The 22,445-nt window shown below is 43.8% G+C and overlaps 3 non-coding genes across 3 annotated transcripts; 1 reads left to right on the top strand and 2 right to left on the bottom strand.

Annotated features, from left to right (window-relative positions):
• Nucleotides 1–515: 515 nt before the first annotated feature.
• Nucleotides 516–587, bottom strand: TRNAG-UCC (transfer RNA glycine (anticodon UCC)). The gene has a single exon. It is a non-coding gene; the product is annotated as a tRNA-Gly (tRNA).
• Nucleotides 588–13,908: 13,321 nt separating this feature from the next.
• TRNAG-UCC (transfer RNA glycine (anticodon UCC)) lies at nucleotides 13,909–13,980 on the top strand. The gene has a single exon. It is a non-coding gene; the product is annotated as a tRNA-Gly (tRNA).
• A 4,251-nt stretch (nucleotides 13,981–18,231) lies between these two features.
• Nucleotides 18,232–18,303, bottom strand: TRNAG-UCC (transfer RNA glycine (anticodon UCC)). Its single transcript has one exon. It is a non-coding gene; the product is annotated as a tRNA-Gly (tRNA).
• Between the last annotated feature and the right edge of the window lie 4,142 nt (nucleotides 18,304–22,445).

Genomic DNA, 22,445 nt, shown 5'->3' with positions numbered 1-22,445 from the left:
GGTTTAAAAGTTATCAAGAAGCGTGAATCTAGACCCTCCAAGGTGAAATACTCTGAATGTGCGAATGCAGAATTCCGGTATCTCACGTGTCCCGGCTACAACGCCTGAGCTTGCTCTTGGTCATGAACGTGTACCTCATCTTGTGTCGGATGCTCATGCGATAAATATTTGAGATGCGGACGTCTTAATAAATTCCCTCCTAAATATGTGGTCTTAGGTTGTGCCACATTTCCTCTGTGTTCTATTCTACGCTTCACTAAATAAAAGCTCAATGCACTGGAAGCTGACTAAATCCTTGCAAGTATCAGCCCATTTATTTATTAAGGCGATGCTGGAAATAGCTTGAAAATATATTAGCCCATCATCCATCTGAGAATCTTAAAGGAAAAAAAAAATCAAATCAATGTCAGCATTCTTTCACAGAGTGTGCCGACAACGTCACACCTTATATATATGTCAGTAATACTTGAATACGCTTCGGTTCTTGACAGAAGGAAAAAATAAAAATGAAAAAATGCGTCGGCCGGGAATCGAACCCGGGTCAACTGCTTGGAAGGCAGCTATGCTAACCACTATACCACCGACGCCCACTATCCCGGTGCTATTCCCGGCGCCTGTTGGCGAGTGAGGAGGCAGCTGTGCAGTGAGAAGTAGGTCAGTGGCCCCGCGGGTAGGAACCGGCTCTGTCAGTTGTCCAGTCCTCAAACGCTTCGGGCGGAACTTGAGCCAGCCGCCAAAGTGTCTAAGAGCGGGAGATGTGCAGCGTTATGAGTTTAACATCGAAGATGCACTGTTTGATACCGTGTTCGTATGTGTTCCCATTAGTTGTCTTCTGAAGTTAGCCGGCATATAAGTGTGCTTTATAAACAAAATATTATGCTCACTTGGTTTAATTTCACTCGTCCATCTGCCGCGCCGAAAAACGTTGTCGAGCGATATCAGTCACATGGGCTGCATCGGCCAAAAGCCGAAGACAAAGAAAAAATAGAACTGCAAGAGGATCATTTCATTATTCTGCCGATGCTTTTAGCTGTAAAAAAAATTTCTATTTATGTCGCAAAATGTGACAAGCGCTAAAAATCGCAAGTGATTTGCAACACTGGTGTCCAAACACATTAAGGGAGATGCTGCCTGTGAGCAAACTGTACTTAGGATTGCCAGTTGTGCTGCAGCTATTCCGGAGGAGGCGTGCAAGTTCGAGGAAAACGAATTACGCAGCATTATTTTTCATTACGGTGCTCAACCGAACCAGGAGACTTTCCGTGTACAAAAGCAGTAGTGATAATAAGTTGGCTACGGGGATGTATAGTCGCGAGTAAAAAATATTAGCACAATGACGTCACCAGAGTGGTAAAAATAGCACCGCGCGGCTGGCACAATTGTTATTGGCGTGTCGCAACCGCAGCGCAGAGGGTTGTTATCTACCGCTCCTCTGGCACGTCCCTTGTGCGAATCATTTTTCTTGTGACTGTACGTGTTCCTCCTGGCGGGCACAGCACCCAGGGGAGCACGTGCGTACGTCGTACAAGTAGCAGAGATATCAGATCAGGTTAATTTCCAGTACCGAATGAAAATGCCTAATATCTGCTTTCATCCTGCGCCGTTTCATGAGCGTAATAAGAGGATTACGTGTAAAGAGTAAAAATGCTTCAACAAAAAAAATGCCGTCATTCTCACTCGCAACTGATGTCATTGATATTCGCCTCTAAAAATTCTCTCAGAGTTTCGAGGAGTCACCGAATAGATTCTGTAATACTGCGTGGCCAGGGAACTATTGTGAGATACGACTAGCGAACACAGCGGCAAATACGGCTCAAATGATTCCCTTCATAAAATGGCAATGGCATCAAGCACTCGTCGTCAAGTAGAAATTAAACTCACATCATGAAGGCAGCTTGCAGTAGTCTGGAATTTCATGCTGTGGGATATACGAATACATCATGAGAACTGGTCACCGCCATTCGCTTAACGGACTACTTTGACTGGCATTCGGGCTTCATTTATTAGTTCTTCTTTATTATAACCTATCTAGCATTGGTTTGTACCAGTAGATATGGCTTATTCTTCGAGTTGAATAAATAAGATAAGAATTTCTGGTTCGGTCTTGAATGTGATTACTGAGCGTATCGATGTATCAGTGCGAATCGCTGCCCATTAAAGGTAGCTGCACATTAGAGTGAAGCAGGAAACATGCAGCATTTAAATCATTAATAAAAAAAAGTTTGCATTAGGTAACTGAGTTTCTGAAGGACGCCGAGGTACGTGCCGAAATATCGTAGCACCGGGAATAAGTGCATGACATTGAACGCAGAGCAGTCACCTGCTGCGGCACGTTTCTGAGCCTATATCGCTACGTGTACTTCTCCTACCCTTTATCATATATTTTCAAAGGTACTAATAGTCACGCGTGGAGTCCGGACAATAAAATGCACCAAGCCGATAAGGGAGAGGTTAAATTTGCATGGCCGTGGAATCCACAGGTACTAAGGCACAAAGAATCACACGGTTGCCTTTCGCAGGCTCCAATTCACATTTTAAAGAGTAAGCTGTTGACGAGCACTGCTGGATGTTGCCACGATGGGCGGGATCAGCCACTTGCTGTAATAAAATGCAAATATTTCATGGTCAAAAGAATGCGCAGGTAAATACATTGTGCTATTTTGAGCATACTGTATTTCTCTTCATGCTCGCAAATGGCCATTGGGAAGAACTATGTACTGTTGTAACTAGTGTCGCCGATATTTAAGAGTTTGCTCGGAAATGTTTGCTACCGAAATGTACGCTACCGAAGGAAAGCGGTTGGAGTGCTTTGCATTCATGTAGTAACAACTGTGAAAATACCTACGATAACACATTGTTAAAATACCTATTCCTGCTTTTACGGGCCTTAGTGGCAGTTCATAAAATGCCCCGCACTGTATCGATGATTCCTCGTGAAAATAATAAATCTAAAATCACGACCCAACTATAAGCTTAAAAAAGTTGGTGGCTCCATACAAAGAACAGCAAGGCAAGAAAAAACAATGGACTGCGTCGGTCAGGAATGTAACCCTGGACAATTGCTTGGAATACAGCTATGCTAGCTACTCTCTATTTTTCCGTATGGCACTCGATCACCGACGCCCGGGAAAGGATGGATTTTGCGTGGCTACCTAACGTCTCGCATTTTAAACTCATCCATGAATTTCCAGTGACACTGTGCACTTGCAGAGGCGAAGCAGGAGGCGACTGCTAAGCCGACCCTATTTTATCTGCCCGTAGCGGACAACCCACGCTTGCCAGGGAAAGTTAACTGCCCTGCCCGAATAAACCTACCTTTCAAAAAAAAAAAAACTTGCGTCGGCCGGGAACGGAATCCGGGTCAACTGCTGGAAAACAGCTATGCTAACCACTACACCATCGAAGGCACATTTTTCTTTATTGCTTGGAAATAGTGCCGAAAACAAAAGTCGAAGCATGCTTATGCAACAAAACACCAGGCAACCTTACCCCTGCATGAACCCTCCTTCCAAAACATCAAGTCTGGGAGGCACACACATGCGTCCTGATAGGGGAGCCAGCTAGGCGGCTCTTGCAGCGCAGCATATACTCCCCGCACCAAACCGCATTGTTCACGAAACAAAGATTTCGACGACCGTGGTGATTCGGCGTGGCGTTCTATCATGCGGCTCGTCCAGACACTAAATTGTCCCAGCAACATAAGGAGATCATATGGTACAGCACTGTTTTTCTCTACGGGCAAAAGACGAATGCTGTAGGGTGTGATGTCCATGTCCTTCTTAATTGTTCGCTCTAATATATCCCAGAAGAACACAGCATCAATGCACAAAAAAAAAACAATGGTCATTGTCTCTAATGTACTCCACAGGTGGCAGTTTGCCGACCATGGCACAAGCATCTCCTCAGCATGCAGCCAATCATTCACAGGCAGTGTAGACGTGTGCAGTTTAAAAAAGAATGTTTTTGCAGCGAAAAAATGCACATTCGCCTAAGACGTTTTAAAAAACTTGTGTCAAGGAACTCCAGAAAAGGTTGCCAATATAACAATACAGGTGAACAAATACTCTGCAAGTGCCTCAAATACTCTAAGTGCCTGAGTCATCTGAAGTCTGGAGAGGGTATACAGGTAGTCTAAAGAAAAGAGCACAGTAAGGAAATTAAAGGTGCGAGCAACTTCCTTAAGGAATCCCCATAAAGGCCCCTTACGAGTGTGTCTGGTCGGTGCGAATAGGAAAGGCAAATGAGCACTGTGACGCCTAATAAGCACAGTACTGAAGAAGGGTGGCTTGATGATTCGAAAAAGAAAAAAAAACAAGCTGAGGCAGGATTAAGTTAACATTGCAGACTCCACCAGACACCACAGAAAGAAATAGTTATCGCGGCTCATGACTTCCCATTGGTAACGCCATACGAATGTAGCAAATACTCTGTGCATCACTTGCACTTTCTTCCTCGTACAGTGGAGAACCTGCAGCACATAGGCAAGGATTGCAAATAAAAAAAAATGTTGCAGGCTTGAGCCCGAGCAAACACTGATGGTTCCCTACTCATCCAAGCCTGGGTTTGTCGCCTCATGGAGGCCACCTGTGAATCCCAGTAGGCTCCTTTGTTGCGAATTTGGTGAAGAGGAACCCCTAGGTAGCGAAGGGTCCCGCAGTCTCAGCTTACGCCACCATAATTATTTGGCGTTGTACCCCAATGACCCAAGTAAAATACTTGAGATTTATCTAGATTAAGAGCCACACCTGATGTTTCGCAAAGCTGATGCAAAACTGTTCTGTCAGAATAAAAGAGGGCGACATCATCTGCATAGGCTAAAATCTTAAGATAACATTTCACAATGGCGCAGTTAATAATACTGAGGCAAAAAGGTTCAAAATATTGGGCAAACAAAGACGATAATATACAGCCTTGGCAAAGAGATAATATCAATGGGATATGTTTGGTTCGCTCTTGGTTAACAATTAGCTTTGTATAGGACTCCTTATAGCACAGTCTTATGCGCCTAAGCAAAGCATATCCAATATTTGAATGCTCAAATACCGCAAACAAAAAATCGTGACGAACTTTATCAAAACCTTGGCATGGTCAATCTGAATTAGAGCGACTTGTCCGGCCTCATCCTATACTGTCTCTACTACTGAAAGTGCATAATGAGAATGGGTTTGGATGCTGCGGCATCTGATATCGCACACTTATGGGTGCCTATTAAGTGAGCGACAACTAGCTGCAGACGATTACAAAGAACCTTTGCAGAAAGTTTGTAATCTACATTATAGAAGGAAATTGGACGATATCCCTCAACTGTTTTCAACCGATTTGAATCTGTGCTTTTTGGAATTAATATAGAATGCCCAGAATAGAAAGTGGGGGCAAAAAGCCAACATCGTAAGAAGCCTGGAAAACCTCCATCAAAACAGGTGCTAGGCAAGTGGAAAATGTTTTATAGAACTCGCTTCGTGATGCCATCTGGCCCGAGAGATTTCTGAGCCGTCAGGTCAGGAATGGCAGATTTAATTTCGTCCAAAGTGATAGGCCCCTCCACTACAGCACGCTGCTCATCGTCAAGCCGGGGCAAGGCTTCGAATAATAGACCACCGAAGGCATTTGAAAAGGATGCGCGCGATTCACATAGACTGAAGTAGGTCAGAGCTTTTCTTAGGGACCGGATTTTCGAAACTCTTCTTTTAGGACAGCCACAGAATCTGTGCGCCCAGAGTTGTGTCTTGACGCGTGAAGAACCAGTTCAAAAAGGATTTCAGGTCTAAATAACTGATATCGCGAAACGCAGGTTGTACAGCAGACACAGACACCGCACTCAATAAGACAGAATCTCAGGTGTCAGAGATCCCCCATTACTACAATCAAATTGGATATTATTTGATGCATGCGGATAAATGAACAGACACTGATATGCAGATGAAAATTTTTAATGAGAAGTCCACGGGAACACCAAAAGTATGTGAATTACCCTAAAACACAAAGAAAAAAGGGTACTTGCACAACATTAGCAATTCAGAATAAAATACAAAGGGATATGAAACGTGATGCTAATAAAAACCTGATTGCATTAGTTGCAAAAAAGTCTAGTATGTGAAAGAGTACCTTCGAAAAACACGCAATAGATATTCGGAGTAGTTTAATATTGCAGAAATAAACTCTATTTAAAGTGCTAAACAAAATTCAGTCGCAAAGGGCAGTCCTATGAATTTTCAAGAGCGAACAGCACAGGATCGACCTACGGGGGTCGCCTGTGTAAGTGGTTTTAAGTTTCGAAATTGTACCTGCGCAGCACACTGCGCAGTAGCTATGACTGAAGTAAAAAGTTTTTCAGAAGTGGTAGTATAGAAACAATTAAGGGTGATCTCCGTGTACGCGAAAACGCAAGCGAACGTAAAGGGGTCAACGGCGGAAAGCGACGAGCGGCGCCCTCGCGCGCCGACGTAGAGAAAGCGCTTACTTTGCGGTAGATATGAGGCAGACCCACAAAATTGCGTAATGAAAACAATATGCTGGTCGGTTACGGTAGGTGATATTTTTGTAGCGGGCAACGACCGGGTCCACTGCACGGGGAGATGCGTGTCGAGCCACGGGTACCGGTGCTCAATCCACCGTGCCGCTGCGCTCGAGCTGTATTAACGTGCAGAATCAATCGTGGTGCATATTCTCACTTGCTCATCTACAAGCAGACAGTGGTGATAGTTTAAAGGGGTCTTTTCTCTATGCCGGATTGCGCAGGCAGCGAACTGAAGCGCACGTCCCCCGTGAGTCCGGGACGTGACTTCACACAAGCACGCCATCTTGGTCATCACCGCGGTCGCTACACCGCCGCCGTAGAGAAAATGGTTCTTTAGCTCTGGCAGTGACGCACATCAGCTGAGTTTTAATAGAGAGAACAGGTCGCTGGACGTGTTTAGTAAGTTCAAGTGTAGAAGTACGCGTAGACAGCTGTGCACGCCGCCTAGCGCCTTCGCTTGCTTGGGAGTTGCCCGCTAAGTGACGGAGCTAACGACGGTGTTCGTCGACGCAACGTCTCATCCCGTCGCTCTCTCTTTCGCACACATGAAGCTTACTCATTATGCCATACTCTTCAAGTTTGTTATTGAAGACATTCTGAGTAATCGTATCCAAATGTTTAGCCCACTCCAAGAATGCACAGCCAACAAGTTGTCTATAGTCTGATGATTGTCTTATATAAGCATTAGGACAGCGCATTTCTTGGTTAGAGAAACTTTCCAAAAGAAAACCGAATTAGCAATGTCTTTACAACGTGGAGCATACTTATGTAGGTATATATCTTAAAGCGAGCAATTATTTAGTTTACTAACGATTGCTCGAATGAAAATAAGTCTCATATATCAGATGCATTTTGGAACATTTTTCCGCATACACATTATTCGTGCCTCTTCAAGGAATCAGAGAGAACGATATTAACGAAGGCCAGGTGTCTTATATAAATAACTGAAAAAATCTAACCGTAGCAGTTAATTTCACCTTAGGGGCACAAATTACGTTGTACCTGAGCTGCAGACAAGGGAATAGAAAAAGGTTCTCGTTACAACGTACATAACATAACGGAAGCCAACAATCACCGAAACTAAGTAGTACGGCGGATGTCTTTTATTTTATTTTATTATTTTTAATTTGTGGTTTTTATAAATAAAATCAAAAGAAAAACAACCACATGCCCTCGGTTGGATACGAACCAACGACCTCTGAATTTCGCGTCCGATGCTCTGAGGAACGGCGACGGCTGTCGATTGTTGTGTTTAGGGCCTATATATGTGTAGTGTAACCGAACCAGTACAGTGTTCACCAGCGCCACCCTCGTCCATAGCGGGGGACGTAGTACGTCCTGTATTACCGCGAGTGCCACGTAGGAACGAGGTCGAGCGGTGAGGGCGGAAGCTCTGTTAGGCCTGTGCTGGTATTTTTGAATTCATATAGATGCAGCTCATCAGATATGATTTCTCTACAGCACGTATACATTTATTATTAAGGGTTTAAAAGAAGGCTTCCGTCTTCTGGGAGTTCAACCCGGGCCAATTGCTTGGAAGGCAGCTATGTTAACCGCTATACCACCGACGTTTTTTTTTTTCAGCATGGTATTATTACCCGCCTTTGCATGTAGGAAAGGATTATATGCATTATTTACAAAGTAATCAGCCAGTAGCAGATCAAGTTCATTTCATTGCATTTCACCTATTTTTGACAGAAACTGTTACAGTGTATATGCATATACAAATTAAAATTTTTCTGTCCGGATAGCTGAGGCAAAAGGCATATTTAAACGCCTGACAAGACCCCGGAACCGTTATTTGCACACGACGCCTCAGAAAACGGTGCGATGATCAAAAGTAACACTGCAACGATGAGCAAAAGCAAGAAAGCATAGCAAGAAACAAAAGCAAAAAGGTTGTGTTCCACTGACTAAGTACAATAATAAATGACGCACACACACTGACGAAAGCAAAACGACCAAAACATAAGGTTACACACAACTGATCTGCACAATGAATGCATGCAATGACCTTACAATAACACTACAATAACGCTATGAAGAATAACAATAATCCAATAACACTACGGCGATAATAATTTTGGCGGGAACTATGGGTAACAGGATTCTAACAAAAATGCACCGTGTAGGTGCACACTACACACAGCGAGACAGATTCATTTCTTATACAGTTAAGTTAAATACAAACACTTCACCACACAACTAAAACACACGTCTTAACACAACTAAAACGGTGGCAAGAAAAGACGTCAATAACGGCAGCCGGTCCAGTTGATAGTCGCTGTCTTCGTGTCTTTCAGCTGGTGCATCATCTGGGCGAAATGTGTCCTGGGGGAGGCGACAAGCTGAGCATTCTGGTCCAACATGCGCGTTTTCGACAGGCTGTGCATTCCGAGCAGGAAAATTATATCAAAGGATTCGTGGTCATGTTGGGTGGCCATTTGGTAACGCACACTGGGAGAGAATAAAGACTATACCACCGACGCCCGCTCGCGAATGACCAGAATATTGAGGGAAGCAGGTTAGTTTTCTCGGGAGATGGGTACCGGGTGTGGCAGAGTGAAGCCTTCATGCGTATTGTGTTCACGTAGGCCTTGTAGAATATCTGCGGTCCTGGGCGCTCTCAGGTAACTATCGCTAGGACCCTGCTTGCAGAAAGTGATAGACGGCTTGGTTTATTCATCTTCATAGGGAAACATGGGAAGGACATTCTTGAAATGTAGCACAAGAAACAGTACATAGATGCTGCTGAAGATTTTCATTACACGAGTGTCTCATGGCGTTCAGCAGCGTTATTGCGTAATTACCCTGCTAACACAGCAATTACGTCCCTCTTGTAACTATAGCACTACTGTCGCAACAAAAATATGTTTCCACCACGTTAGCAAAAACGAAGTATCTTTGCATGAAACACCCACAATTCAAACCAGTACCAGAAATACGATTTCCTATAGTGGTTATCGTTCACTTCTCACAGATTCCTTGGCTAATGGGTAGAAAAGCTGATTCATGGAGTATATTTAAAAGCACACATGTATTTAGGGTTGTGGACTAAATTATTATTAAGAAAAACTAGAAGTTCCTGCCGGCGTGAATCCTCTCATTTTTGGCCACAAGAAACCGTCAATGTCGACAAATGAATGCATGACATCCATCGTTTCTGTAGAAGTTATGACAGTCCAAGGCCAGAAAAATGTCAGGAAAACAATTGTTCAGCGCGGATTGTGCAAAGAAAATATGTCTTGTCTCGCCCGAAGGCGAAAATTGTATCTTTTCAGTTTTACTAGGGAACACCAGCTAGGAAGATGCATAACTTCAATTTCATTGATTTGCCCACAGCGCCATGTCTGGTAATAATTTGGGGGGGGGGGGGGGGCTGGAAGAGTAAAACGTAGAAGAGAATACAACACAAGTCCATGGCCAACATACAATCCAAGGAAGAATAATCACAAATTTGCAGCAGAGATTTCATTATATATATTATTAATTACCAGCGTTTAGAGACCGTTCCTGTCACGCGTAGTGCGCGGAATAAAGGAAGATTTGAACAGATAGCACAGTTTCACCCTTTTTACCTCTCACTTAGTGCTCGTGGTCATGTTTCTGTATGTACTACTGTTTAATTCCCTGTTTCTCGTTCGTTATTTTCACTTTGTCGTTCCTGTCAGAAAACTATCAGGCCTGTACGCTTTCGCTGTTTCCATCTTATTTCTATTTATATTTGTTGGTGAGTATTATATCGTACATAATTATTCAAGAACCGATCTAAAGTAAGATTTGTAGGAGGTCTTCGGTATTTAGTCGAAGTTATATTGTATTTTGTGGCGAAAAACAAGCCACCCTGCCTGCTTTTGCGGTTATTTATTCGATATGATGGTGCCAACACATCTGAGATGTTAAATTGATGACCAAATATTTGTGTCCTTGAACTGATTTTAGTGTGGGTCCGTTTACAATACAGTTGTTTGTTTGAACTACATTTTTTTTTAGAGAAACATAAGTGAATAATTTTCTGAAGGTTCAGTTCTATTTTATATTGTTCACACCACTATTCTGTGGTATTCAGATGAGTTTGCAGCTCGGAACTATCACGCAAATGTTTCGCTTGTCTGTATACCGTATACATCACCGTATAAATTTGGTATTACGTTGATGCTTCATTCGTATAAGCAGGAATTAAAAGGGGTCCCAGCACTGAGAAGTGGGGAAGACCTGCTGTTACGAAGCATAATTCTGATGAAACTTCATTTAGAACAAGCGCACTTTTGGTTTAAATAGATTATGTTGAATCATGGTAACGGCATGCCTGTATGAATTTATCTATTGTTTGAGACACTGTACCACTTCTTGAGGCTAATATGGTTTCAGTAATGTCCTGGGCAAAAGCAAGAAAAAGAAGTAAATAAAGTAAATTGTGCACTTTATGAGGAGGGATGCCTACGGGGAAAAAGCAACGAAAGTTAGAAAAACTACCGAAAGCCAAAGATACATCACAGAAGGAAATACTGGATGAAATGTTACTCAAGAAAAGGCTTCCACTGAGCGTAACCAAAGGTTCCTTTCCTATACATGGGCTCTTCTTGGGGAAGTTTCAGCCAAAAGCGCGTGCAACGGTCTTTTAAGACGTCTGCGGAATAGAAATGCTTCTTGAGCTGCGAATATGAAATTAGTTGCGGCCTTCTCAACACTGAGGTTTTCTCTAGGATTTATCCGCAATAATCAATACCCGTACAAATGTTTAGATGAAGCTATCATTTCTGTTGACATAATGAAGTGTTCAGTTTTGTCTCATTCGAGGCCTTCATATTTTTGAAGTGCTCTAAGAATCGGGAAAGCACGTGAATCCTATATTTAGTGCCAAATCTCTCAATAAAAAAGTAGAATATTCGTTCAAAGGTTTTGACAACCATAGTAACAAAAATAAAAATACACGGAACAGCTGATCACTGGACTAAGCAGAAGGGCTATGAAAGGCTGAAGAAACCAAAACATAATTAGATACAAATAGAGAGCTAATCGAGGCCAGTCAAGTTGGTCTCATGAGCAAAAATATGAATCATCAATCTCTTAACAGGTACTTAAACTCCGTGAGCCATTGACTTAGAATTACGAAAACGCCATTGAAAATTCCGCTGTTTGCATTCGAAAATTCAATTTATTTCCTAACGCTTCTTAAAGTGTAGGCTTCAACAATATTCCAGAGCGCTTTCCTGCAAGCACCTTACAATCGGACCATCCGCTCACCCCTCCCCTCCTTCCCCTCCGATGCGACGCAACACGCAGCCACGGTTGGCACACGGGTGGGACTTTGTAAGCAGGGCCCAGAGCTCAAGGGGCTTTGATATGTCTGATACCCAACGCGCACATCTTGATCATCTTGAGTAGGGAAGAGCGACTAACATACTTGCATCACCAGCAAGCGCTTATCTGTCGGCGTCAAGGTTTTCCTGTTCTTTCGCCCTTCCATCGTCCTTCCTACAGCGGTTAGCGTCCGCTCTAATGTTATCACAAATGCTGCAGAGTTGGTCCTTAATTTAAAGTTCGTTCCCTTTCATCTATTTATGTGGATTGAAATCGGAGCAGTTTTTGAAGCTCCAAACCGAGGAATTTCAGCGCAGTAGCATGTCTTTTTATATATATATATATATATGAGAACGTTTTTTTTCTGTTAAAGTTCGCATTAAAGACCTTGTTCTTCGGGCCGATATCACACAACCATGAATAAAGGGCGGTTAAACACAGCACCGAGATGAAAAGCCGTCCAGCTCCCAACGCGACCAATTAGAAAGACAGCCTGATTTTTGTTGTTAAGCTCTGTCGGGTTCCCTTCCTTGTTCGCTTCTTATCACTGCCCTACATGTTCGCGCTAGGCGAACAGACTGCGGACAATTTTGCTCGTCGTTGGAACCCATAAATTAGAGCTTACGTATAAATAATCGTCTTAAGTGGAGTGCCGATATTATTCCCATCTTGTTTCGCGGATTACTAAAGGTATATATTCCAGCATGAGCTACAGCACTTTTCCGCACAACTTGTAATTTAAAAGTTCAATTACAATCACGACATAGGTCGAATGCATGCATTTTAAAGGACCACGGTACAATATATTTGCATAAAGGCAGTGAGGAACGTTTAGTACAGGGGAGTGAGTTTGAACGACTCCAGATACTTTTGCTCCAATTTTCTTTCCAAAATGGAGGCCCACTCTTCCAAATAAAAGAAAAGCTTTTGCACGGACAATTCTCTTTTTTCTTATCAAATAATAATAATAATAATAATAATAATAATAATAATAATAATAATAATAATAATAATAATAATAATAATAATAATAATAATAATAATAATAATAATAATTGTTTTTTTTTTTGAAAGAAATGGCGCATCGCAAACCTCAATTTTACACCACACGACGCGCTTGACTGCTTCTCACTCTGCCGACCTGCCGCTGTCTAGAGCGCCTTCAGCCACCTCCTTTACGAACACTAACATCAAGAAAGTCTCCTTTTCCTCAATAGTAACGCTCCTTTCACAGTTTACAAAGCACCTGTCTCCTTCATAGAGATATTAGAAGGATATATTTAGTGTTAATGGATGCCGCAAACTTATACAGGCATTCGTCACATAAATCTCATACATTTTGCATGCCATTGAATGATATCTGTATGACAACTGTATGATTTTCCAAAAAATTAATGACATTTGTATTATATTTTTGTACGACTTGCATGATAACCATAAGACATTTTTATGGCAAACTGTATCAGTTTTTTTTTTGCATTATACAAATTTATTCAGCAGGTTCAATTACTCTTCATAAAAATTTCTCTTCCTGTTCCTTTTCAAGCATTTATAAGTGCGTTATTGCTTCCATTTAAGTATTGTTCTCATCTCTATAGCTTCAGCTGACCTAAATGCCTTCATGTTGTCCACTGGTGATGCGCTACTTTCGTGTAGTGTTGTTTAAATAAATATATAATATCAAACAATTGTGCGCAATACTCAAGGGAATAAGCCTTTACGCTTTTTAGGCTCATAATTCTTTCAGCAGAGTTAACCTTGTTTCTTTAGTCGGAAAACATTTATTGTTGTCTTTGTATTATATGTTCGCCATTGCTGGAGCGGCTAATTAAGGTATGCTAAACATGATCTCTACGGCCTGACTTTCCTTTTTAATATGACTTCAGTCTTCTGCTACATGTTGAGGCATAGTCTCTTGTCGTCCCACGAGTTAGGACTTATTTCTCGTAAACAGCCGTTCGGTCGGCCGGCGCGAGGAAGGCCCACTTTCGAAAAGCCGGACCTCGAGAAGCCGGTGACCTACTTCCCTCCAAGTAACGCGCTCACATTTCTATCAAGTGCCTCCGTGAATAACGCTAAGAGTGCCGGCGTCGGTGGTATAGTGGTTAGCATAGCTGCCTTCCAAGCAGTTGACCCGGGTTCGATTCCCGGCCGACGCAATTCTTTAATTTTTATTTCTTCAAAACTTCATGTATGCATATCCAACTTATTTTCGACCGACGCAATTTTTTAATTTTTATTTCTTCAAAACTTCATGTATGCATATCCAACTTATTTCGTTTGTCTTTATTTTGTCCGTATTCTTAAGAACTTGGTTTTTGGAGAATGGAAATGGCGCATTACCTGAACCGCGCCGTAAGAGAAGGGATAAAGGAGAGAGTGATAGAAGGAAGGGAGAAAAAGGTGTCATAGTGGAGGGCTCCGGAATAAATTCGACCACCTGGGGACGTTTAACGACCGCCGCGTAGGCTCAGTGGTTAGCGCGCTCGGTCACCGATCCGGAGTTCCCTGGTTCGAACCCGACCGCGGCGGCTGCGTTTCGATGGAGGCGAAACGCTAAGACGCCCGTGTGCTGTGCGATGTCAGTGCACGTTAAAGATCCCCAGGGGGTCTTCTTTCACTCCATCCTTTATCTCTTCTCTTACGGCGTGGTTCAGGTGTCTGCCGATATGTGAGACAGATACTGCGCAATTTCCTTTTCCCCAAAAGCTATTTCAATCTTTACGTGTACTGACATCGCACAGTACACGGGCGCCTTACGGTTTCGGTTCCATCGAAACGTTTCCGCCGCGGTCGGGTTCGAATCCGGGTACTGCGGATCAGTAGCCGAGCGCCCTAACCACTGTGCCAACGCGCGGGTTACCCCTATTCTTACAATCTTATTTTCTGACAGGGGCAACGACAGACATATGAGGGGAACGTTAAGATGTAGATTTCGAGGAAGCTGAGACTCGGCAGACCAATCTGAGAGTAAGAGAATTTTTCGAACTTGTGTTTGGGTTTCTGAAAAACACGCAGCCTCATAAATTTTTACCTCAATGATAATTGATTAGGAAAACGAAAGCCAACCGAATAATGCCGGTGTGAACCGAACCTCCTCATCCGTATATCGTCTCGAGTGCCCTAACAACTGTGCTACGGCGGCGGCTGTGCAACGTTCTACTTTGAGTGTATTCATGATGCGTGTAGTTGTAACTTTGAAAATGTTCTCCAGTCCAAACATCGTTCGCAATGGCGAACGTGGAACGTCCTGTATTACCGCAAATGCCACGTGTAACGTGAAGGAACGGTTAGGGCAGCAGGCATGCTAGAAGAGAGAGAGAAAAAGATGAACAGGAAATGCAGGGACATTAGCTAGGTAATGCAAGAATGCTACACTGCATCTCAGAAGGTGAATCGAGAAAGAGAGAGATAGAAAGAGGGTAGAGTATAAAGAGATCACTTTTCATTTATCCGTAGGCCATCACTAACAGGGAAGACAGGGCCCACTGAAACTCTGCAAAGTTGAACTCAATCCTCAGTCCTTCAATAATTTCAAAAGCGCCTTCACAGCTGGTCCTCTGAGAGGAAGGTGCTTATTCTACTCAAGACATAAAGACTGCTGGAAGACTGCCGGTGATCAATTTCCTCGAATAAACATTTCTGTTTTGATAGAAAGAGCAGATCCAGATTCTCGCGATCGAAAAAAAAATAAAAAAAATTACCTCCTTATTGGCTTGCGTGCTGTTTCAGGCACACGTTTGTCACTATTTATTATTTGAAAATAAATTACTCCAAAACTTTTCTTGAGAAAACAAATGATCAAATGCTGAAAAAATGGAGGCTATGAATTGTAAAGAAGCTTTCGAGGTGGATCTCTGAGTGAAGATGCAGCAAAACGGCTGCAGTTTTTAGCTCACCTAAGCGTGGCTATGTAGGCAAAAGGTTTTGTTATGCTTGGTTGTGCTTTGTTTTGCATTTTTTTTGCATTGCACATGTTTTTTTTTTTGCAAAAAATGTGCATTGCATTGTATATTGTTTGCACATGTTTTGCATTGTTTAGCGTTTCTTTATTTCCGATTTTTCTTAGAGACACGGCATCACGTGCGCAGTGCAAGAAAGTGGTTCTGCATAGAATGCTGATGAAATTTGATGCGTTCAACGGAACGCTGGTTGTGTTCGATGCAACACCCGCCGTGGAAAGCTCCGGCAGATCTGCCCCCCCCCCCCCCCCCCTCCCCCCCAAAGTTACTCTCGATCATATCCTTTTCTTCTCCACGGCGGATCCTCTCCAGCGGGGCCTGGAGCAGCTTACCACTTGGGAGGCTTGGGAGACCCTACTGCGCTCCGAGAACCCGGCCAAGCAAGCCATCGCCACAGGCCGGGCTGCCAGTGTCATGAGCCTCTGGTACATGAACGTTTGAGTGCAGTGAAGCCGTGCTGGGGCCAAAGGACCTGCGCGTCCTAAACTCCCCTGTGTGTAATAAAATTTCCACCACCACCACCACCAGATGTGCTCTTTGTCGCCGCCGCCGTGATGATAATAATAATAATAATTGGTTTTTTGGGGAAAGGAAATGGCGCAGTATCTGTCTCATATATCGTTGGACACCTGAACCGCGCCGTAAGGGAAGGGATAAGAGAGGGAGTCGTGGCTTTGTGGTAGAGCACTCGCCTCGGCCTCGGGAGGTGGTGGGCTCGACTCCCACTGCCGCCGGTTACCCACCGGTTATGCTTTAATGGGTACAAGCCATCCCCGGCCTGGTGCTCGGCTTTCTAGGGTGCATGGCTTGGGAAAGGAGCCCGCGCCATCAAATCCAGTTACAGTGGCGCCGGCGTTGTGTCTCACTGCCGCCGTGATGAGGAGAGGAGGAAAGGAGCCATCCCAGGTGTACTGCCTACTCCCTCCATGACGTCACGCACCTTGAATGAGTCAGGCAGGTAAGCGTCGGTCGGCATCGCATGCCCAGGGTATGAAAGAGGGCTCTGCATAGAATGCCGGTGCATTTTGATGTGTTCAGCGGAATGCTGCTTGTATTCGATGCGACGGTTGGTCGCCCAGAGCCAAAGCTCCCGGCAGAACAAGGAGTGACGTAGTGTCACATCACTGGAACGCCTCCACCGCTGCTCCACTTGGTCAAGTTGCGGCTCCGATGACCTTGGCTTGGATAGGCCGGTAAAGCTTTCGCTTTAAAAGTTGCCAGCAAAACTCTGTTCTTCAGTTGGGATCGTAAGCATAGTGGTTAGCGAAGATACCTTTTAGGAGTGTTCCGGTCTTTGACTCCCGACCAACTCACGTTCATTTTAATATCGGATTTTCTAAATGCTTGTTGAGGGCTACACAGCATATGCCTTGTAAGTTTTCTGTGCGGGACGGGAACCTTACCCTTGACTGCATAGATGTGCGCTGCTTTAGGTATACGAAAATCTATTTTATATTTGACAATCGGGCGATTGCAGCCCCTACCAGTGGTTTGTGGGAAAAACTTGCAGTTTTCCAACGTCATAAAACCTACGCGAATCATAACACTCGCTGACACCAGCTTACATAATCACTGCACCGGCAAACGCTGTTTGAGCACCCTTCGCGCATGCGGGAGGTGCGGCGTTCGATACTCAAAGCCACCGTGTACCCACAGGTGATAGAACAGGTGAAAGCTTTCCTCTAGCGTGGTGTTTTCCTTATCTGGGTTGAGATACTTGCCAATCGAATCTTGGATCCCACTGATCCCACAATTTTCAGTTTATGTCCTGTATTGCCTGATACTGATGGCCAACGGCCACGTGAAAAGTGATCTCCTTTTCCTCTATCCCTTTTTATCTCTCCTGTGGTTTCCCTTTCCCACGTGTAGAGAAGCTATCTGGGGATCCCCTTTCTTTTCATCTTTCTCCCTCTCTCATCACGCACACATGCTGCCCAAACCACTCGATCCCCTTCCACGTGTCGTTTGCGATAATACAGGATGTTCCACGTTCGCCACTGCGAACAAGGGCTGGTCTGATGAACACTTTAAAGGTTTAAGTGGCGCACATCACAAATACACTTGCAAGTAAAAAGCTGCACAGACACCGCCATAGCTCAGTTGGTAGAGCACCCTATCCTACATACACAAGAGGGGGTTGGGATCACACCTGAAGAATTTGGTTGTGTTTTCTTCTCTTATTTAATCAATTATCTCTGAAATAAATATTAACTAGGCTGCATATATTTCACAGTGATCTAAACACAAATGAAAAAAAATCTCTCATGTTCAGCTTTGTTTCTGTGAGTGTTGACTTAATTCTACATTATAATGAGCCCCCCTCCCCCCCTCACGTGCATGTCTTTGCCCGTATGAACAAAGAAGATTGTACGAGCAGGAACGAAATAAAGATGAACAAACGAAGCTGGATATGCTTAGGAGAGGAAGATAGAACAAATTAAAAAAAAATGCGTCGGCCGGGAATCGAACCCGGGTCAACTGCTTGGAAGGCAGCTATGCTAACCACTATACCACCGACGCCGACAGTCCGTGCGCTATGCGCGGAAGCACTGGACAGAAACGCGAGCACGTTGTATAGAGGGAAGTGGGTCACCGGATTTGCGTGGACCGGCTTTTCGAGAGTGCCCCCACATGGCGCGGGATACCAAAGCCGCACTGCACGAGAAAAATGTACTAACGTTTTTGGCGACTAGCGGCTGTGACTAAACATGTAGCAGAAGACTGAGGGCATATTAAAAAGGAAAGTCAGGACGTAAAGCCATCTTCAGTTTATATTTATTAGCCGCTACGGCAAAGACGAACACAGGTTACAAAAACAATGATGGTTTTGCAAACAAAGGAACAGGGTTAACTCCGATGGCAAAATCGCCAGCCTCAACAAACACGACCAGAACATCATCGAGGTGATAATACGCAAAATGGCGAAGAAGGCCCTCGACCTCTCGATAACCACGTCTAACCTGAGACTCCAAGGTCTGGGTATGACGAACTCCTTCGATGAACTTAGAGAAGCCCACCTCACAGGTCAATACACGCGATTATCGCAGACGCCGTCAGGACGCCGCCTTTTAGCCCGTCTGCACATAGAACACACGACTCTAACCGAGGAGAGAGTAAGACTCTCTCAGGAGTGGTGTTATGCCCTGCACGTAAGACCACTCCCAATTAAGATGTCCAGGGACGACCACGAGGGTAGACGCAGGGCCAGGGCAGAGGCCTTAGCTCACCACTACGGAAGGAAACCCGGGATATACTACGTGGACGCATCCGGCCCGCACCAAGGCGGGTGGTACACGGCGGCAGTGATCCACGAGTCCAAAACGGTGAACGGGCTCACCTTCAAAGCCCGAAGCGTCACTCAAGCAGAGGAAGTCGCCATCGCATTAGCGGCAACACACTCCGATTCCAAGACAATCATAACCGACTCGCGAGGGGCGTGTCGGAACGTCCAACAGGGCTGGGTCCCGTACCTGGCCTACCGGCGACTGCAAAACAGCTCGTACGTAGGAGGTCCATCCCACCGCTTCATAGTCTGGGCTCCGGCCCACTCGGGGCTAGGAGGAAACGAGAGCAGCAGATGCAGCCGCCCGCGCGCTCTCTAACCGGGCAACCTCGTCCCCCGCCTCCTCTGAAGAAGTAGCGGAAGCCACGCCGACCTACACTTACAAGGAAATAACGCAATTATACAAAGATAGACATAAACTGTACCCCCACCCGTGTAAAGAATTAACGAGAGCGGAGGAACAGCCTTGTCACGAACACCATGATGTGCCCGGCCTCGCTAAAGCACTTTGACCCTACCTTCTCCGGGGAGTGCCCGCACTGTGGGGAGAGGTCCTCGAACCTCTACCACATGTTGTGGGCGTGCCCCTCCAACCCTGCTTTTACTTCAAACCCAAACCCCACCCGGGAGGACTGGGAGGCGACCCTACTCGCCTGTTGCGACCTGAAAGCCCAAAAGGCGATGGTCGGACGAGCTATGGCGGCAGCGGAAGCCACTGGGGTACCGTACTAGGGACTCCACCTAGTGATTGTGAGGGGAAGGGCACTAAGCCTGACTCCAGAGCACCCTCCATGTAACTCCCTCTTTTCGGAGGAAATAAACGTTTTTACCACCACCACCACCAGCCTATAAAGCGAAAAAAATTCCTCAGATGACTACTCCGTGCAACTTAATCTTTATATTATGTGTATATTGAAGCAACACTAGAGCAAAGTAGCCAACCACTAATGAAAAACATGAAGGTGTTCATGTCAACTGATTCTACTGAGATTAAAAAAAACACTGTTGGAATGCAAACACTAACGCATTTACACAAGTTAGAAAAAAAAACACGAATGCAAATTTACACCTTTGAGGAGTAATTGAACGTCCCTTGTGTTTAATATCCCGTTAGTCGGCACATTATGGACGGCATTCTGTGGGCACTAAGATATGTTTCCAATATTTCAATGTAATATGAGCGGAGGCATTCAAATAATCCCTGGTTATAAGTTATCTTTAGATACTTTATACGAACATATTGTAAAGGGGTCCCATAATATGTATGCATATTACTAATGTCGTGAATGCAATTTATGCTCTAAATTAGAAGTTGTGCGGAGGAGTGCTGCAGCTTATTTATTTATTTATTTAGAAATAATGCCAATCCCAATCGGGATCATCGCAGGAAGGGCAAAAACAACATTCAACAAAGCAAGTACATAAAACACAGCGTTGCAACTATATGTGAACAGAGGCTGTTAGGTTCAATAGCAATAATAATAATCGGTGAGAAACAACATGGGAGCAACAATACAAGGAAAAAGAAACAAGAACAACATAAATGCATTACACATTAGAAAGAACAATTTTCATTAAATCAAATAGAGCACTGGAGGGGATGAAATGGTGTTTATAATGCACATTGTAAAGCTAGTAGCTGCGCCTCATATGTCTCTTAAAATTTTTCTAAAGATGAGATGGTTACACTTGACGGTAGGTTATTCCATTCTCGAATGGCTGACGGAAAAAAACGAATATCTAAAGTAGTCTGTGTTGAATCGATATTCTTCCAATGTTTGTGAGTGCTTATGTCTCGTTGTTCTTGTTTCTGATTTTGAAATATACCTTGTACAATCTATGTTCACCATGTTGTGAATAAGTTGATAAAGTAGTTTCTGTCGTGCAAGCCTGGCGCGGTTTTGTAACGTAAGTATTCCAGCGTTGTTTATGAGTTCTGTGGGTGATTCAGTTTGTCTGTATTTGTTGTAGATAAATCTTACAGCTTTCCTTTGAACTCCCTCTAGTTTCTTTAATAGTATATCTGTAAACGGAAACCAGGCTATATTCCCATATTCAAGTACATGTCTCACAAAACTATTGTAGGAAAGTAATTTAATGTCTGGCGGCGCGTCTCGGAGGCGCCTCTTGAGTACGAAAATTCGTTTCAGTGCAGATGACGTAATGAAGTTCACGTGCAAGTTCCATTTCAGACCAGATGATAAAATTAAACCAAGGTGTTTATGCTGTGTAACTGCGGGAAGCGGGATATTGTTCAGTGTGTATGAAAAGTCTGATACGTTATGTTTCCTGGTAATTCGCAAGATGGCTGATTTTTTGATATTAATACTCATTTGCCATTTAGCGCACCAATCAGATACAGACTGTAGTGCATAGTTAAGTGTTATGTGGTCATTTGGAGAGTTAGTTTCATGGTACAGTATGCAATCGTCAGCAAAAAGCCCCATTCGAATAGGAATGATAGCAGGTAAATCATTGATGAAGATAATGAATAAAATAGGTGAGAGAACACTGCCCTGGCGCACACTGGACATAACTTCAGTTATGTTAGACTTCTCACGGTTAAATTCTACGAATTGTGATCGATTAGCTAAGTAGTTTCTAATCCAGTTAATGATTGGTCCTTCGCCAAGTGTAGATTCTAACTTTAGAATTAGTTTTTTATGGGATACACGATCGAATGCTTTAGAAAAGTCTAGTAAATTGAGGTCAGTTTGTTTTTGATGGTCGATGCTTAGTGAAACGTCATGTATAAGTTCGACGAGCTGCGTGACGGTAGATAGTTTTTTGCGAAATCAGTGCTGGAACGGCGATATAATTTGATTACATTCAAGGAAGGATGTTATATGATTCAATATTATGTGTTTCAGTAGTTTGCAAGCGGTACTAGTAAGTGAAATGGGCCTAAAGTTACAGACTTGATCTTCATCTCCAGATTTGTGGATAGGACTTATTTTGGCCAATTTCCAGTCGGCTGGAAGGGAAGATGAAGATAGATTTGTTGAAAACAAGGGATAAGTATTTCGCCATCCATTCTGCATATCTTGTTAAAAATGCATTGGGTATATTGTCGGGTCCAGATCTCTTTTACGAATCTAATTTAAGCAAGAGGTTGAGTACACCAGCCTCATCAACTGTAAGGGGCTGGAGGCACGTGTTGGGAGCTGTTAAGCGTGGTAGGTTTCCGTCATCAGTAGTGAAGATCGACTGAAAGTAGTTATTCAGTAAGTTTGCTCTGGATTTGCTTTCTTCAGGACTCATCACCTTAGTATCTTGTTTTTTAGGGTTTAAATATTGCCAAAATTTACGCGGAGAATCTTTCAGGATGCTACTTAGTTTGCAAGAAAAAAGTTCGCTTTGGCGACTTCTATTTTTGATT

This window comes from Amblyomma americanum, chromosome 9 (genome assembly GCF_052857255.1).
Source record: "Amblyomma americanum isolate KBUSLIRL-KWMA chromosome 9, ASM5285725v1, whole genome shotgun sequence".
NCBI lineage: Eukaryota > Metazoa > Arthropoda > Arachnida > Ixodida > Ixodidae > Amblyomma > Amblyomma americanum.
Note: the sequence above shows the minus strand (reverse complement) of the source record. Positions and strands in the feature narration are given on the sequence as shown.